Source organism: Solenopsis invicta, chromosome 5, assembly GCF_016802725.1.
Source record: "Solenopsis invicta isolate M01_SB chromosome 5, UNIL_Sinv_3.0, whole genome shotgun sequence".
Lineage (NCBI taxonomy): Eukaryota > Metazoa > Arthropoda > Insecta > Hymenoptera > Formicidae > Solenopsis > Solenopsis invicta.
In genome coordinates, this window is record NC_052668.1 from 14,652,025 (window position 1) to 14,671,819 (window position 19,795).

The 19,795-nt window shown below is 39.6% G+C and overlaps 1 protein-coding gene and 1 non-coding gene across 5 annotated transcripts in view; one reads left to right on the forward strand and one right to left on the reverse strand.

Moving 5' to 3' along the window:
• LOC105202334 (sestrin-3) overlaps positions 1-19,795 on the reverse strand; it is a 192,487-nt gene that overhangs the window by 50,476 nt on the left and 122,216 nt on the right. The window lies entirely within an intron of this gene.
• Positions 794-866, forward strand: Trnaa-agc. The gene has a single exon. It is a non-coding gene; the product is annotated as a tRNA-Ala (tRNA).

Genomic DNA, 19,795 nt, shown 5'->3' on the forward strand with positions numbered 1-19,795 from the left:
ATTTGAGACAATGGGCGCTTGTTTTACGCGTTGCCACGTTCATAAAAGTAAGATCGAAGAAACCATAACCTCGGGAAAAAGGGGGGGGGGAAATACAAAACAATTACAATGTGTCCATAACGTGCGAGGAAACGTTGGCGAAAGCGTGAAATTGCCAAAATCGACGCTGCTCTTTATTTCACAACAATTAAAATGGGACGAAAAAAAAAGAACGGTCGCACTGGTCTATTGTTTGCTATGACGTAAGCGCAATCGCAAACTCGTTGCATCAACTTTACGCCGCGATGCATGGCTAACCAACTGCAGGTACAACGATCTGACGTCTACTACCAATGTGATTCACCCATGAGTAATACAAAAAGAATAAGCGCTAAGTCCATTGAACGAAGAAAGACGATAGAGTCATGCTTACGTATGCTATTTACGCTCTATTTTTTTTTTTACGTCGAATATTTATGATAAATCAATGCACGCCTTGCCAATTCGAGATCGTCGCATTCGTTGCATTCCTTTTACACATTTTACAGCTTTCAGAATGCAAAGGGATACGTTGAGTCTGGAGTAGAACGTCGCGGCGTCGACTGACGTGAATTAAATGCGGATCTAGTCGTCACGTCGCTGAACGAAACCTAGCAGTGTCAGTTATGCCCGTTACCGCCAGTCAAAGTGCTAAACGATGGATTTTCCTTAGTACGCGTCGCGCGAGACGCGAACCATTGTTCGGAGAAAGTGTAACATCGCGTGTTACTCCGCACCGAAGATCTCGCAGCCTTCCGCTCTCGTGTAACATCAAGGGGGCGTAGCTCAGATGGTAGAGCGCTCGCTTAGCATGCGAGAGGTACCGGGATCGATACCCGGCGCCTCCAAAACTTTTTTTTTTGTTGACTAGAAAAACAAAGTAAGAACCGCGCAGAAGATACAAGAATTCCCTATCGTATGAAAAACAAGATTTTTCTTTGCACCGTAGCATAAATATTTAAAAGACACTTAAGAGACGTTTGAGGATATACGGGCCATATCTCAAAACATTATCAAAAATGTAAAAGTTTCATAAAATATAGTATTACGTTTGAGTATCTGTGTAAAATTTGAGCATAATTTACTTATTGGTTCAAAAATTGTTTAATTTTTTTGTTTATTTTTGATTCTCGTGTAAAATCGCGCTTTGCAGTACTTATAATAATATTATATTATTTATATACTAATATAATTATACATTTGTATACTAATACACGTATAATAATAATTTATATATTTACGTACGTACTAATATTTAATATTTGCAAATTTGATGTGAAAGTAGCATTATCAATTGAATCAAAAATTTTACATATATTAACAAAACTTCAATAAATATTCGTGCAAAAATTCATTTAGATCCACTTACTCTTTTAAAAGTTATTTATTTAAAATTGCAACAAAATATAATAATTTTTGCTGCAATATTAATTTGCGCGAACAAAATTTTTTATTGTCGATTGGGAAAAGAAAGAATGAACCTAAAAAAGCGTTTCGTTTAAATTTTGATAATTTCTAGCTCGTATCGTACAGTCAAAATATTCTTAAAGGACGTTTTCGATAACGAGCGAGAACAATTCCACGGATTTTTGACGTTGAAGATCGCATCGTAACAAAGACGATAATCTGATCGCTCGAATGGCACAATTCGAATTTCCTGAATTCGAATTTCCTGCTGCGAAGCCGAAGAGAGGCGTGTGCGCGCGGAGATACCGTAGCGCGGAGAGAGATCCAGTAACGGTATAATATAATTCCACGAGATTGCGGGCATCGCCGACCGCGTGCACATTGCAGGTATACGCGCGATCCGCACGAATGTGATTTCCACCGGCAAACTTTTACAACAATGCATGCGCCGGCCTGATAAAGCGGACGATAACCGTGTCAACTCGATCCGCTGCTGTGCTGCCGATCGTTTTTTCACTCGCGCCTGACGAAAACATCTCCGACAACATCTCTCGCGCCGAGAGCGTATACTACATATTATCGCCGTATTTATATTGACGACAGAAGTCGGGGAACGAATAACAAATAATCAAAAATAAACGTGCTTCTTGTTGCGCATTCGCGTGAAACAAAAAGCGTTATCGCCTCCCGATATTACGCTCGATCATCCTGATCGTACGATGTTTTCCGCTTATCGCGCTTATAAAATTATCGTAATTAATAACTCCTAAAAAAACTCGATTGACACACAAAAAGAAATGTAATAAAATTAAGAAAAATAAAATGAAACACTTTTGGCGCCGCGCAAGGCGCTTTGAAGTTACAATTAAATATAATAAAAAAGATGACGCGACGATATAAATTGCCGTTCAACGTGACATTTAATTTTATAGCTCTTTTTGTCAGAGAAGTCTTTTAAGTGTACGTGACGGCGGTCACCGATGTCATTGCATAATGTTGCCAGAATTACAAGCACAAAGGCTTTGTCACGGTGTTTACGAGCAGTCAGCGGTGGGCAACTGCGGCAAAAGTCCTCGTCGGAAAAAACCGACCGGCAGATTCGCGATTGTACCGATTGTTCCGATACGCTGGATATCCCGATCAAAAATATAATCCCGATCAAAAATATAACTTTTTTTCGACGGCGGCCGCAGTCTAAGGCCGGCTCTTAAATAATACTGCTTGCATAACGTCACGAGTACACACACCTCTCGAGCTCGCGCCGGGTATCTATAATCTGTTTACGAACGTATTGCGTTTGCCGACGGTTTAATTGCTGCACTTCGGCTCCGATAATGAGCCGCAGCATTGTTGTAACACCTGATAATATAATTTGCAGACGAGCGCGAAGACGACGAGAGGAGTCGGGCAGCTGTCTGTGCGGCGTTACTTCGGAATGCAACTGTGCAAACTACTCGCGTGAATCTACGATCGCTCGCTTTATGCACACACCTTGTACCATAAATTACCTAACATTTTCAGAATTACAGAGAGAGATAAGTTTATGCTATTCTTGAAACAATTGTGAATCGAGAGAAAATACCATTATACGTTTTGAGAAGACACGATTGAATATTGAAATAATTTTGCTATTATTTAAAATTTTAATATTTCACTTTTTGTAGCTTTGTGATTTCGCAATCTTTACTGCATTTTAGTAATTATATTCCGAGTCAATTCTTCATATAATACTTGATAAAATAATACTTGAAAAAATAAATTCTTTTATTTATTCGCATTCCTCACGAATGTAAAGTAGAGAGAAAAAAAATTCTACCACAGAATTTTTTTCTCTCTACTTTCGTATTAATTGAAAGATTATTTATGCTTAAATATCTTTTTGTAAAAAAAAAAAGAATTGAGAAAATATTGAATACATCTATTACCGAATGATTGCAACACGTTTTTAAAAACACGTTTATTGCAATGTTGCTGTAATCCATGCAGTTAAATATGTGTTGCGGAGAAAAAAAAAGAAATAATCGCCCCGAAATTATGTGGAAAACACGATAAGAGGTGGCTTGGCTTGGTCGTAGGCCAGGCTCGGGTGACGCAAATCGGACGAATGCTGCGCGATGCTCGAAAAGCAGGGTGTGTCGCGATATAATGTCACATTACCTTAGAATTCGACGTTCGCGAAACAAGGCCAGGTTAAAACTACAAACATGGATCTCGAGCTTTTATACGGAAACAAAGATATTTTCATGTCTTAGGAAAAAAAAACAAAGCAATTACGAGTGATGCGAGATAAAATAACGATCTTTGCAGCCATAATTGATAAAGAACCGCGTTCTCACCGAACATTTAACAATAAATATGGTTGCCTGATTTTCACATCTCTCGCTGTTATTGGATGCGATACTAATGGCAGGCAAACAAGACATGGCATGATTAGCGTTGATATGCGGGTATCGTTATCAGTTATGCGTTTATATTTATCGATTAATGCCGTTGTACAATGGTGCTTCTTTTTTTAGAAATCCGCGAGCATTGCGTAATTCCGTAAATTATCCGAAGCCATGTTTTCACGTAACACGTTTAACTCCGGAACCGCCGCGGGAATCAGATAGCTGAAATCGCAGGACACCCTGTGTGGAGACGGGAAAAAGGAAAAGATCGTCGCTGCACCTTGCAACTCGATTAACAAACGCCCCGGAGTTATCTGCACGTCGCTTCGAGGTTTCCACTCGCGCAATTCGGCGCAAACAAGCGTCTAGCGAGTCCGTAAACAGACCCGGGAAAGAAAGAGAGAGAGAAACCGAGGGAGACAGAATGAGATACTGAGCAGCAAAGCAGGAGGAGGAGGTGGAGGAGGAAGAGGAGGAAAAGTTGGCGGAGGAGTTTGCGTTGTCAAGTTTTCCGGGCTTTATTTTCCGCGCTCCGCCGACGAAACTCCCAGGAATTTCACTCGTACCATTTTCTTCCGACAATGCCGCCCTTGCCGCTTGCGCAAAAGGCTGGTTAACGAGAAAACTTGCGTTCTCTCCCCCCTAGGGAAGAGAGATGCAGGGAGAGGTTGGCCAACGAAATCCACGACGAGCTTTCTGTTGTTCGTGCACCGTATGCCAGTCCGCCCGAATTATCAAACACAACGAAAATTTATATATACGTACATACACACACACACACACACACACACACACACACACTTATGTAAAATTATATACGTGCCCGAATATAATATATATAAATAACATATATACGATTTTTCTGCGACGATACGCATTTCAGTCGTTTGCAATTGTTTAGACGTTTATTCATGCATCAGAAGATTGTTTAAAAGCCAGAAACCCGACATTGATTTCTTTGGTAAACGTTTAATTCACAAAAAAAGAACATGTGTACTTCTTTTCTCTGCAAAAAATTCCAGAATTTTACTAAGCGTCTTTTCATCGTGATTATTGGAGCAAAGAGGCTGTTTCTAATAATCTCAAGATAATTTTAATATTTGATTATTAGCAACACACACATGCAGCTTCTTTTCTCAGTATACGTAGCTTTTTTTTTATATTTTATTGGCTATTAAGTATCAAAAGAACTCGGGTATCGAGGCATAATTTCAAAGCACCCGATGACAATAAAATTCCGAAACAAGATTTATATAAAGGAAAGATCCCAGATACAGTTTCGCAGCATCCGAAGATGAAAAGAAGTGCGCTAACCCTTGGCGACGCCCTAAATAACGGACGTCCAAATCGGCCGACGATCATTCGCGATTTCCACGTTGCGACAACGAGACGCTGTGCATCGCATTCTAATCGCCACATTTCTTTCCCCTTGTGCGCACTTTCGCATCCGGAGCATCATTGGCGGATCAATGACGGGCTGCTCGTAACAGCGACTATCCGACTTTTATGCGCCGATAAATTAAGGGAAACTCAGCTGAGAAAAACGCGTCAGGGTGGCTGGAACGAGGCGGGGGGAAGAAAAGTACGGATACGCGTCTCCGTGTGTCTTTTCCGTGGAAGCGTGAAGAACGCGGGGTGGCTGGAACGTCAGCGGTTGGATGTTGGGTCGTAAAACCGGAGCTGTATCAACAATGTATTTTTCTTTTCCCCTTCGCCAAACGGGCCGCGCCCGGCCGGTTCCCCTCGGCCGCCGTCGCCTCGCCGCGCCGCGCTGGTGCGATCAATGATCTATCGCGATCACACAGCCGCGCGCGGACGAATTTTATATCGCGATAAATTAGTCGGATTGCGCGCGCGGGGCCAAGGGTATCCGCACGAAATTAAATCGGGCCTCGTACTCTATTCCGTTGAGCTATAAAACCTACGGGCGAATGTCTCCAGGGATTTATACATGTATATGTGTAGCTCGGGCATATACGTGCGTTTTATAGGCCAGTATCTAGCCGGCGCATAGGAGGGCTGTCGCGCTGAATTATAAATTCGGTTAAACAATGGCAACGATAAAGTCGCTGAGAAATTATGCTACTCCGACTCGTCAGAGATTTACATCTGCCTCTAATTGCGCGAGACACACGGGGCCCGCTGCGCAGATTTATCGGGCGTTCCGTCGATCAAAAACGGAAATAAATTGTACGAGGAACGAGGAATTACTACGAAACTTTGAGGAAACGTCAATGGCCGATAAAAGAGAAGAATACACCAGAAGAATGCTACAGCTTTAGAACGATTCGCACAAAAGTGACGTGTGGCTCGCAACCGAGTAATCTTTCGTAATCGCTTGGACCAGAAAATCGATGTTGCTAAAAAATCCAGAAAATCCAGAAAGCATGGAGAACGAGCTCGATGCGGCAACGATAAACCCTGGCGCGCGGTATTATCCACTCAAGAAATCATCGTGGGATTCGATGCGACAAGGACAGATTTATTTTCCGACAGATTAGTACCTGCATTGCGACAGACACAGAGAGAAGAAAGGAAATCGGTCGAGGGACCGGTTAGGTTAGGTAAAATCTCGGGAGCGTCCCTTCGTTCGACGACGAAGGACGAAGTCAAGCACCTTGAAGCAGGGCGAGGACGTGATGGTCGCTCATGTGTCAACGGTGTAATAAGGGTCTGCTCGTAAGGAGGGGACGCCGCGCCGCGTCCGAAATTGCGTACCTCGCGCTGGTAATAACACCCCGGCAGCCAACCTCGAAAAGGAATTTAATCGGTCTGCTTTCGTTTACGACGCGTAAAAACCGGAGGGAACCGGCCGTCCGTCCGTCCGTCCGTCGTCTTACGGTCCGCGTTACGCTTCCGAATGTAAACAGGAGCACGTAGGCACTTCCCGGAGCCAACGGAGAGACACGTGATAAATAAGTTTCATTGTTCCGACAGGCTCCCCTGGATTATTTTCGCTACGCATGAGTCGCACGAGCAATACATTGTCGCTTTAATGTTTGACATTGATGGTATAGGCTTCACGCGGGGTTTGGAGTAAATTTAGAACGGCCCAGCAATCTTAGAATCATCCGAGGAAATATTTTTCGAAATAGAAAAAGTGTAAAGAGATGCATCGCGCGCTTTTATGTCGAATTACCGACTAATTTTAAACTGTTTGCTTTCTCTATCTGCTTTCTCCACCTGCGAGAGAGATCTCCTAGAAAACGTTTTCTTTGTTCTCGCCGTTGATAAGAAGTTATTCTGGGATTATTGCTCTTTTACGTCGATCCGCTTCCGTTCTTATCTGCGGTACGATTTATAAATCAGCGACGGTCGATGACAAATAGCGGTATCATCCTGATATCGTGAATTCATTCTTTCTCCAAGAAAATAACACGTTTCCATAGGCGCTTGCTGAAAGCTCACGTTAAACAGCATTGGGAGAGTATCAAAATAAACAGCTAGCTACCTACGTGAAAAGATCTCCCCATATCAATCCGAAGCGAGAAAAACCCGACAGCATGCTCGAGAGCACTTCCATCTCGATGTTGAATTGAACGAATGAACGTCAACTTGAATACGCGGCATGCGGTGTAAAAGCCGTGTGATTTCCACCTCTAGCATAAGACGAGATGCGCGCGCGTGCACGCGAGAGAGACAGACAAACAGAGAGAGAGAGAGAGAGAGAGAGAGAGAGAGAAAGGAAAAAATAAATTCAATGTCCGATACGACTACCAAGCCACCCTTCGTTTCCGCTCCTTTGTGCGCGGCAGAGATCGCGTTAGGCATGGTAGCGCACGATGTTCCTCCTCGCATATATGAAGAACATAAAGGGCGCTTACTACCGAGCCTTGCAAGGGCGCGGCCTGAGTCGTGACTGGCACATGTTACGCGGTATGCCGGGAGGGTGGCACGCAAGGAAAATCAAGAAGCAAAGAGGGCGAAATTGTTTACAGATGAATAAGGCAGTCTGTCCAAGTCTCGCTGCGTTGCGATAATGACGTCGGATAAGAATGCAGCCGGGAGCTGCATTGGCGCACGTCGCGGCAGTGTTTCGCGTAAGGTCAACAGTATTTCAAGTATCTAGACAATAATCCGTAATGAAGCGAGCAAAGAGGAGAGGGAGGCTGCAACGAATGCGAATAATTTCGTGCGCGGCGCTCTCGAAGAAGAAGCGCGACGTCCACGCGCATTTCCGGCATTTTCGGTCTCGAATCGAGCTCGCTCTCGAAGCGCTCGACTGAGTCCCCGTCATCGTTTTCCTCCACAAGCCCTCTAATTATCCGAACGACTACGATTAAGGACAGTTAACCACAGACACGCCTGGCCCTTCCATTCCCTTTGCCCATGTCCCTCATTGAAGGCAGTGAGAGAACATTATTACGATCCAACGTAATGCCTCTAGCCTCTCTCCGTCAGAGAGAGAGAGAGAGAGAGAGAGAGAGAGAGAGAGAGAGAGAGAGTCCATAATCTATTTCTCTTCAAATTTGATCGAATGAAATTTCAGTCGGATCTTTTCAATACTCCCTTTAGGCACCTCGGGCACTCTCGTAATTAAATCTTCGAATTAAAGTCCATTTAGAGGCAAATCAAGAATGAAGTTTCATAATTTATTCGCACTTCCGAAAACCTCTCGTTTGTGGACTCTTGAATCATTCACAGTCATGCAGAAATCATCGCTATTACGGAATTTTAACGAGAAAAAACACGTCTGGGCTATGCTCCAAGAGATTGGTGGCAGCGCGCCGAATCCCGGACACTATAATGAGCAGTTGAATCAACACGGGCGTCGTGTTTGCGTGTTTAGAGAATTTCGGACATGCTAATTATGGGGCATCAAGGTTTCGTTGAGCAATATCCGATTCCGCGCGAAGAAGAGAGAGAGTGAAGAGAAGAGAAGGGAGAGGAAAGCGGCAGCGCGGAGAAGAGTGCGGAATCATTGTCGAAGATCGGTAAACAAGCTCGCTTTATCGGGTAAGTCTGATGCAACGCGGAAGTGCGTTTCATCAGCCGCGTCAAATGGAGCGTACAACAACACAGATAGATTGCTCCGTAATTGTTGCGTTTTTTTTACTAAAAGTAGATAATGATCTGGCAATCCGGGCTGAGACATCCTTTGTTCTCTAGGAGCTGACTCAGTCGAGAGTATCGACGAGTAAGGATGGGTGAATTATATCTTCCTGAACGATAAGCTTGCATGAATACACGGTTTTAATCCCGCACGTTCACGCACGCATGCATGTGTACGTATAGTGTGTGTAAGTTTGTGGAAAAACGATACTTTGTTATGCAAAAGTCATTCTGTCGACAGATGCGATCTTGCTTTAGATTTTTTTTTTTTCAGAATATTTTAATATCTAAATGTAAAAGGATATCAAAGCGAGAATCAACTAAGTTATATTTCTTTTAAGAAATGGGGAGCAAGATAAATGTGTTGATAGCTTATATAAAATATACGTTACAGTTATAGCGAAAGAGAACGCTTTTGAATCTATAACGTGCTCTATAAAGAGTGCCCTCCCTTTTCCAACAGAATTGTGAACAGAGAAACTTGATACTTGCGAGAAAGCGATCTATTCAAAAGCTTCCATTGATAATATATTGCATATAAATCCAAATTGAATCTGCTATTCTTAGGATATTAAATCGTATTTAATAGATTGAAGATTGTTCGCGATAAAAAGATTTATTATAACGATTTTTCATATGCGATTTTTATTTCTACTCGATTCATAAATTTTTTAAAAATCCGTTCTTTAAAATAAAACAATATTCAGAATAAAAGATTAACGAAAGATATATGACATACTTTTTCTTCGTATGCCTGCAAGAAAATAATTTCTAACGAAGAAATGTAAAACTCAGCCTTAAGCCGAAATTGTAAACCGCAAGGCCCTGAGGCTAATCGTAATCATTAGTTGGTTTTTGTCCGCCAATCCCTTGCAGTCATCTTTTTCTTGGCTCCGCCTTTCAGGTGGGTCCCTTCAAAGTCCCAGTTTGGGAGTTCTTCGTTACTCAATCTCATATGAAACTCTCCTCCCCCCCCCCTCCCTCTCTCTTCCTCTCTTTCCCTTCCTGTTTCTCACTTTCGTGAAACAGATAGTGCATCGAAAAAGTGAACTGTAAAAATAAGTCGTCGAGAGAAGACAATCTTCAAAATAATCTTTGAACCATGATTATTTGAAGCCAAAAATAGTTTCAATCTCGAGCGCGCAAACTGATATGTCAAAACGTTTATGCGATACACGAGATCACATAAATTTGCAATAAACTTAAAACCTTTTTTTCCCACAAGCAAACTTACTTAGCGCTTATTATCGCAATAATGTGATTGCTGAAGATAATAGACAAAAAAAGAAGATTGGAGAATGCGAACGATCGAAATCTAATTAATGCAGCATTGTTTATTGCTGCCATTTACTATAAATGCCGCGGTTAGTAATTAACAAACGGTCTTTTTTTTTCTCGGGAAAAGAATAAGATTCGCACGCGCGTCTGTGTGCGGAGCGAAACGAGGGGCTATTGAATTAATATCGGGATAATGATTTATGTTAAATGCGCGCGTGCAACTCATTAAATCCACGCGAGCAGACGGGAAGCATAACGCTAATTAAATGAGGAATTCCAGCGCGCTGTTGCTAGTACATGTAATACGTATGCACCGGCTGCACTCACATGGAAACAAAGAGCCTCTGTGCGGAGCTCGGACCGGTAGCGGAGAGCAGCGAGTCTCCCGATTACGAGCGGGAGAGATGATGAAGTCACTCGGCAAAACCGGTCGCCGGCACCCGATAGCTAAACTCGGCAGCGAGCCTTGACGGAAAACGCAATGAAATTAACAGATAATTCTATTCGTGGATCGCGTTTGTAGAAATCGCCTCGATCACCGCCACTATGGTTTACGCGATAAATAATCGACAAAAATATCGCAAAAAATTCACATTCCCGTGTCTACGCGACAGCTCGCGATAACGATATTTTCCGCGATAAGTTATAAGTAATTGCCATCCAGCACAATTGCCTCGTTATAAATTAATAGGATTATATAAGGAGATTCGAGACGGCCGAGATCGCGGTTGCAATCATCATCGCGGTGTGTGGAAAACATTATACAACGAAAACACATTATTCTATTTTTATGATATTACAAGTCATACCTTTCAAATAAATCAACGTAAGTACGAGTACAAATTGTTGCTTACCAGCATATCGTATTTATATTCAAATTCGACATGCATCATTACTTTTAAATATATGTTTTACATGAAAAGTATGTCTTATTATAAATATTTATATGTACATGTTCAAATCATTTCATCCCTAGATTTTCTCGACACTGATGAGTAAGATATTTTTAGCAATAATTTATCGAGAAATGTCGTCCTGTAAAGAGGAAATTTGTTTTTTCTTTAGCTGTTGTGATTTTTTTGCTTGAAATAGAAATCAAACCTTAGAATAATTCGCTGTTAAATTTGCCGTTAGCGAATTTAAGAAGACTGAGATTTAAACTGAAAATTATCGAGAGGAAGATGGGTAAATAATCGACGATTTCTCAATAGCGCGCGTTCCAAATGCAGATGTCTTATAAAAGTGATTCTTACCGAGCTAATCTTTTCTTCCAACCGTCTTGGAAAATTTCATTCCATGTCTTTTATGCAAGGAAGACAGGAAACGGCTGGGAGTCTCTTTAAAACCGACATTTCAAATCCTTCTACAAAATAATCTAGCATAAAATTATTTTGTTCGCGTAGGAACTTTTCAGTAATTTAAAAAAATTTTGTACACGCCAAGTCGCAAACAACCACACGGGCAAATCTTCAGGCACTACAAAAAAATATATAAATTTTAATAAATATTCATTAAGGTAATTTATATCTTTAACGAGGGACACGAGAATCTGTATATTACGATTTATTGCACTCACTGAGAGAAAAAATTTTCTAAATTATAATAAATATTTATTCGAATAGTACTAATAAAATATTTACTAAATGTCAATGTATATTTATTTAGACAATCATGAATTAATGGTCAATTTAGTAGAAGACTACCAGAAATTAATCACTAATTCAAGTATCTTTTTTTAGCGTAAATATTTATGTAAATAAATATTTCATTAGTACTACTCGAATAAATATTTATTAAAATTTAGGAAATTTTTTCTCTCAGTGCAGTAAATCTTAATATACGGATTCTCGTGTCGCTCGTTAAAGATTATAAACCTTCCTATACAGAAAAGTTGACTATTTCTTTTCGTTTAATGACAAATGAAGATCGTTAGAGCATTTTCCGTGATATCAGATCGTATAATGGATTTGCGGTATTTCCTGTCTTCGCTAAGCGCAACGAAGGGAACGTCGACTTTGCCAATGAATCATCGTTCTATCGCGCGAGCGCGAGCTACTAAAGAATAAAAAGCGATGCAACATCCGGAAAAGAAGATCGCCAGCTTTCCCTGCCAGCTTGAAAACGTTCATTCGTGCGACGCGAACCAGAAAAATAATTAATACCTCGAAGCGAATTTTCATTTCATTCGCACGGCTGTTACACACCGGCGACCGCGTACGAAGGTCCCCTCGTTAATAGCGGAAGTGTCAAGTCGATTAATCTTGTCGTCGTAACGTAGCCGCGACACTTCCTGCTCTCCGTCCGTGTCGATTTACAGCTTTCATTGTCGAACGAATTGGTTCTAACGTCGGAGGATGACCGGCCAGATGATACGCGCGAGTGAAATATAACATGCCGATGCAATATCGAGCGTTCATGTTTGACAGAATAATCCATAGTTGAAAGCAACATGAATAGTGAAAGCGCGAGCGTGCTTTTATGAGTATGCTCGGTAATGAAAAAAAAAAAGCAAAACGACCTGAAAATATTAACATCTTCATGCATGGACGTATTCTGTCACAGTGTTGGAATTTTTTACCGGTAATTTTATAAAAATAAAAAATTGTATACATTCCATTTGCGAGAAATGCAAGTAATCAATCATAACGATTTTTATATTTTTAACAAATCATGTCTAACTGCGATTAAATTTATATTAAGGATGAATCGAACGTACAGTTCCGGCAAAAGAGAATTTGGAGATGCGTTTGATATCAACACCTCAAATAAACTATATACATATAAAAGTTATGTGAACAAGACTATATTTTTATTTGATGACACATTTTTATAGTTCATTTGCTCTATTTGTTATTAAAAATTAAATTAATTTGTATAAGTACTTGAAATATTCAAAATGACTCTTATTTCATTATTAATTATATTTTCATTAAAACACATATTTTTTATTGAAATAATTTTTTATCCAGACAGAAAATTATCGTCAAATTTTTTCTACTATTTTCAAATGTAATATGAAATAATCTGTAAATTTTTCATAATTTTGTTAATGTTTGAAGAAATGACCTGTGCAGCCTTAAAGAATTCGTAAAAGTCCGCGCGTGCTCAAAGTACATTCTCTATGCCAGAAATATAAAATTAACATTTAAAGCCAACTGCTTTGAAATAATAAGGAAGCGGAATCCCGCCCCTCTTTTTTTTTCTTTCCTAATACAATTCCGGAAACATGATACGAATTTAATCCACGGTTTTTCCACGGTAAATACCAACTTTGCCAGAGTGGAACGCTGTAATGCGAGCCAAAGAGAGGCGAATGCGTTTCCCGCTGTCATTTAATTAGTCATGGTTCACACTCGCGCGCGGATGAGAAGCAGATAAAAGCGACAAGGTTACTTGAAATCCAGTCCGACCGAGCGGACGTCAGCAAGGGTGATTAACAATAGCTAATTAGAATTCTTCCCCTCTCCCCACCCGCACGCCGCGCATCAACGACTGCGCGGCGCACAAAAAAAGGAGATAAGGGTGAGCTAATTCACGGATATCTCCCTTTGTTTCACAAAACACGACCGATAGGTCGGCAGATAGCCGTAAACAACCGGGAGTCAGAATTTGTGGTCGCGGAACTCGTTAATTCCGTCAAATCTACGATGCCAGTTTACATAATGCGCATTTGCATATCACCGAGACGGAACGCGCGGGTTATTTTGCCGCACAGATTTCATGTAGATTCGAAACCGACTCGGAAAACATCGGATCGGCGATCGATATCTCGAAAGCGTATCAGTATGACGGAATATTCGCTTCCCGTTATAAAAACACATGCGGTAGACGCGTGTACGTTGAGACACTTTACCTATCTTCCGACGTATATGCGAGCGATTTCACGAAGCGATTTGCCACCGAGAGATGAATCGGCACTAAGATACCGAAGAGGCTTATCTAATTTTTAAAGACGCTCGAAGTCCAATAATCATTTGGCGATTCTACGAAATTTTATGGAATCTCAAGTGGCAATTATCAGAGAGAGTAGAGGTGTTTCCAAAATTAGACAAGTATGTAAAAAGACAGTGAAATTTGTGTCGCGCGTTCTGCAAAACTTACTCGCATAATAGCAACACATTGTGCAAGTAAAGATTTAATTCTGTGTAATTCCGTCACATACCTGTGTAAATTGTAATGAGCGCACACCGCCGTGAAAAATACGCCGAGGAACCAAGCTTAGCTTCCGCTAAGAGACTGAGGACGAAGAAGAAGAAGATGCAAGTGAAGACTTAATTCTTGCAGCACGAAGAATGAAAAATAAAGATAAAATCATGAAATCAACTCTTTGATGTACATTTATGTGAAGCTCGCGGAACGTGCCAAGTTACTTGTGTAATAAAATATTATTTCAAGAAGATAGGAGTGTTGTTACGTAACGTTATCAAATAAAAGCAAGTCCAAGATCAGGCGAAACACAGGGTGCTCGGAAAGCCTCGCGGAAAAAAGCAGCTACGAAAGTTTCAAGTTACCGACGTCTAGACGTCTAGACCATTAGCAGATTGAATCGATACAAACTATCTCGACAAGGTATTATCTGATTATCCGGTCTCGATAAGCAACGATCTCTATAATAATAATAATAATAATAATAATAATAATAATAATAATAATAAAAAAATGCGAGGCATGTACGTCACGTTCCTGCCTGACATGACATTCGATGATTTCTGTCCTGTTTAATGAAGTTAATATCGCAAACACCATCGCATTTTCTTAATGGCGTTTTAACGAAATTAACACTTATAATGTCATTACCTTAGCAGTTGCGCGCTATGTTTACGCAGACGTATCTAAGATATTCACGCCAGCGGAGCACTTACGAACGAGGCAAGGAAAAGTGGGGAAGCCAGCGCGCGTCACTTACACCGGCGATGTAATTATACATCGCTCTGAACGAAGGCCGAACAGACAGATAATCGCGCCAGCATTGTACAGCGGTAATCAGCGTGTAATAATATTATACGAGCGGTTAATCGCGGAAGGGAGTCACCCGTAGTCGGAACTCCTCGCAGTTAGGCCTTTGAGCGTTCGTCGTTAACCGCATTCCGTTTTACGAACGTTTCGTTCGACAAAAAAAAAACAAATTATTACGTTTACACATGCATTGGGTAATATTCTTTTCTTAGTAACTAATAATGAGGTCGACAACATTAGTTAAGAATATTTTAATGATTAAACAATACGACATATTTTTACCCGTGACAAAATTGTACGAGACTTTTAAGAATAGTTCATTGAACTTAAATCCAATTCATTAAATCAAATTTTAATTTATATTTTAAGGTTAATTAAGATACAAAATTAACATTTAAATTAGTCTCGAAATTCTTTTATCTATCACACGCACAACTAATTTCCTGTTCGACGTGCTTCGCGTGGCGTAATGATTACTTAAAAATAATAAATCGGTACATTAGCAATTTAATATAAAAATGAAGTAAGCTTAGAGAACAATACATTGGGAAAGAAATTACTAAATTTTAATAAATATTTATTTGAACAATTGTAATAAAATATTTACTTACGATACATAAATATTTATTCAATAAAAAATGATAGTTAAATTAAATTAGGGGTTCTTATAAATAAATATTTAATTACATATTTATTGCAGCTATTCAAACAAATATTTATTACAATTTAATAAATTTTTTCTCTCAATGTAAATATGTAAAATACTATATTAACACTCTTATCGAAAACAGAATTGAAATAAGTTTAGGTTTATCGTAATCTAATTAATATTCTTTTATGCAGCATATATCAACTGGTTTACTTTCACACATCTCGACAATACAATACAAAAGTTACGTAAGTAGGTAAATGGGGTGCTAACAATTCCCCCACAAAAATGTTATTATTTTCGTTATATTTTTCATTAGTGTATTATGTAACATTTAAATTTACATTAGTTAAATCCTTGAAAGATAGAAATGTAAAAAAAACTTTAAGACTTGTAGACAATACTTTTTACTTTTCCAAAACGAGGTTTCTAATACCTCACACTTCTTCGTTGTCTGAAGTGCTGTGGGACCTCATTTGCCTACTTAAAGATTAAAGAAACTTTGAAGAGTATAGACAAGAATTAAAAGCAAAAAAAATTAATTTGCTCACGAAAGGATTAACGCACTTAATACTTTGTATCGATATTTCACGCAAATTAATTATCAATATTCATATAAATTTTGTCACATTAAAGGAAATAATGCTGCCGAGACGAGTATCGGGGCGAGATACCAGCGTTATCTGTATCAAAAAGAAAGCATTAACGTCGTATTAATAATTTGTAGGAATACGGAAGCGAGGAAGAAAATTTCTAAGACGTTTCTCTTTCCACTGTAACAATAACAAGAATATTTATGCACCTGCCAGGAGAATTCACGCAGGAATTCTTCGTAAACACTCGCTGACAGACATCTGCTGCTTATTTTTCACCGCGAATTTGTGATGCTTCGCCTCTTACGTCATTGCTCATCGACAATGCTCTCCGGCTTGATATATATGTACATATATACATGTATTTTGCACAAAACGCCCGCCATGTGTATACACGTATACTTGGTGGCGAACGTGCTCTCTCTCCCTCGAGGGATTTTCCATTTATTCCCGCTAACGTTCGCGCAATATCGGACGCTGTTTAAACAACGTTTACCGTGTAATTATATTACACTAAACATCCTATAAAAGGTGCATTCAACGCACCTGACGGTATTCCTCGTCGCAAAGTATGAAATTATCTTCCCCGAATGAAAGTGTCAAGCCGTTAAACAGTCAAGAATTCAATTCACGCGTAGAATTATGCACACTTTAATATTAGTCTCTGTAGATTGAGCTCCCCGATTAACGGTGGCATAAATTTTAACGAGACTGCGCAATTGTTCCAAGATACACGCGATATAAACGGTATAATCCCATAAATCGCCGCCGCGATGTACAGCACGCGCGAAAAGTCATCGATCGATCGTTCGCAACGAATCGGGATCGCGTAAGCACCGTATTTGCGTGTGCACCGCATGCGTGTGCATTCGGGTCGGATCGTATCTCGATGCGATTGTACATACGCTTGCGTCTACTCGGCCGCAAAATTAGTCCCGCGTTCCGCCTCTCGCCCTGTTTGGTACGTTACCAAGTACGCTCGAAACTACCGCGTCGCGGCGTCGCGTCGTCGTCCGCCTGCCTGCTCCGGGCGTGTCGTTGTCGATGATTTGCGGCAGTCGAACGAATCTCCCGAGAGCCGTCATTTCGAGTGCTCGAAGGCGTTCGCGATGATCACGGGCTGCATCGGGAATATTGGGAAACCAACGCGACGCAACGCCGCGACGCGTTGGTTTCCCAAACGCCTATATATATCTTTGAATTAGCGTTATCTAGCGAAGTAGAAAATCTGATGCGTCTGATGCTATTTTTACAAATATTGACCAATGTGGCGGATAAAATATTGTATTAAATAATCTAAAACTGTAGATTAAAAGATAATGTTTTGTTATTCAGTAAATATATTTATTTTAGTATGTTTATTTTAGTGTTTCCTTGATTTAAAGAAATATTTCGTAAATTTCGTAAAGACATTTTATATTTGCTAATATTTACAGAAGAAGGTATGGCTACTGTGGACATTGCGGCTACCCCTATTATCTCCGTTATTAGACGATGAATTTTAACAATTGCTGTGGAATTGTTCGTTTAGTAGCTCGCCGGTTTTTAGTGGCGCAAATATGTATGGCGGACAATTATTATTAAGAAATTTTTACTTTTGAGCACTTCGGAACTTTTTCAAAGTGCATTTCAACACTTAATTAAACGTAGTTCCTTATTGTTTTTAAACTTGAGTACATTATCACACTAATGTATATACACTCGAGTATTTTTTTTTTTATTATTTATCTTCGATAAATCAATTATCATTCTAGAGGGATGTGTTCAGATACGTTATCGAGCGCAAGAAAATTCTAAATCAGAAAAATTTTAAATAGTGGAAAATTGAAAATATATAAATTCGTAACAATATACTGTTTTTTTAAATTAAATAAATTTTTTAAATTTATTTCGCTAGCCGTATTACCATCATCATTTTTCCTCTTCCATTACTTTAAGTCTAGAATCTGTTAAACACTTTGAACCCTATCAGAAAACAATATTTTTTACAATAAATGCTTTTTAAATATTTAAAAAAACGTTATAATGAAGAATAAATATTTAAAAAAACATTGTCTGCTGATGAGAAACATAATCAATCAAGTTTCAATATAAAATATTGATTGATTATTAACAAAGTTATTCAATAAAAATGAAAATGGATACACCTTCTCCTCTAAATGTAGAAAATAATACTAAATTAAATATATTTGCTTGATATAAAATTTTTTTTCAGTGTAACTATTAAATAGTCTATTGCTGTCTATATTGCAGACAGTATTACAAAAGAAACTGAAAAAAACTTGCTTCATAATCCGACAAGACTTTATTATATTCAAAAAAAGTACTTTAATAAAGCAGCTGGATTTCAAACGCTTTTAATCTCTCGTTCTTCGAAATAAAAAATGAAATGCAATAAGAAAATAAAAACTTGTAAAATTGCTCCACACGTTCATTGTTACATTCGAAAAAGTTAAGACTTTTCCGAAATATTCTCGTTTTTCAACCGTACGGCTGCAGAGAGAGATTTACTGATGCTGCACATTTTCAATTTCGACGCTTCACATTGGCATTGTCATTCGCAACAAACGATAGAGGAACGAGATTTCGAGATTGGGCAAGCGTATACGACAGCGTATACGAGAAGACTTTCATATTCGATCGACTTCGACAAGCGGAAAATATTTGTCACTTGTTTATATGTCCCGCGTATAGAACATGGCCCGTTGACTTCTGTTCTCTATTCTTTTTGCCGATTCTCCGATATTTCCACGTTCAAGAGTTAGTAACATGATAAGACATGATGCAATCGTTGAAGAAGATTGCTATCGAGGAACTGCCAGGAAATATTTCGCCAATTTCGAGATTTACACAAATTAGGAATTAAAATAAGAGAAACGAAAAAGTGAAATTGCAGATTTAAAGAAACTTGCGCTTGCTCAGTTTTACAAACATCCGCATTAGAACTAACGCTCTAGCTTAAAGTAATTCTAATACGTAGCTATGATAAATCACGAAAGACGGTACATGCGAAAACGACGGGCGCTACATATGGGTATTCGTTTCAGTTACTATGGAAATGAGCATACGGAATCAAGCGCGATCTCTCGCCATTGCGCTTCCCCGGAGAAATTTCGTCCCGGCGGAAATTTCTCCCTGCTGCGCGAGAGATACTGGGGAGAGATTGCCATAAGTTCTCGACACGGCGCGCGCGAAAGCAGGTGTCGTATATAGTATCGGAAAAATACTTTGCGCAAATATACACCGAACAGTTCGGAAAATCTGGCGCGCGAATGTCCCTGACGTGTCGTCGATTTAAGTTGAGTGCCCACTCGAGAATTTTACTCTCGAGTGCAACTCCCGATAATGAGAATCTCCGATGGTGAAAAGTGAGAATCGTTTTCCTATCTATCATCGAACAGTTTCACTTGCGCGGCGGTGCGATCCGATTTTTGCTTAGAGATGAATAGACTTTG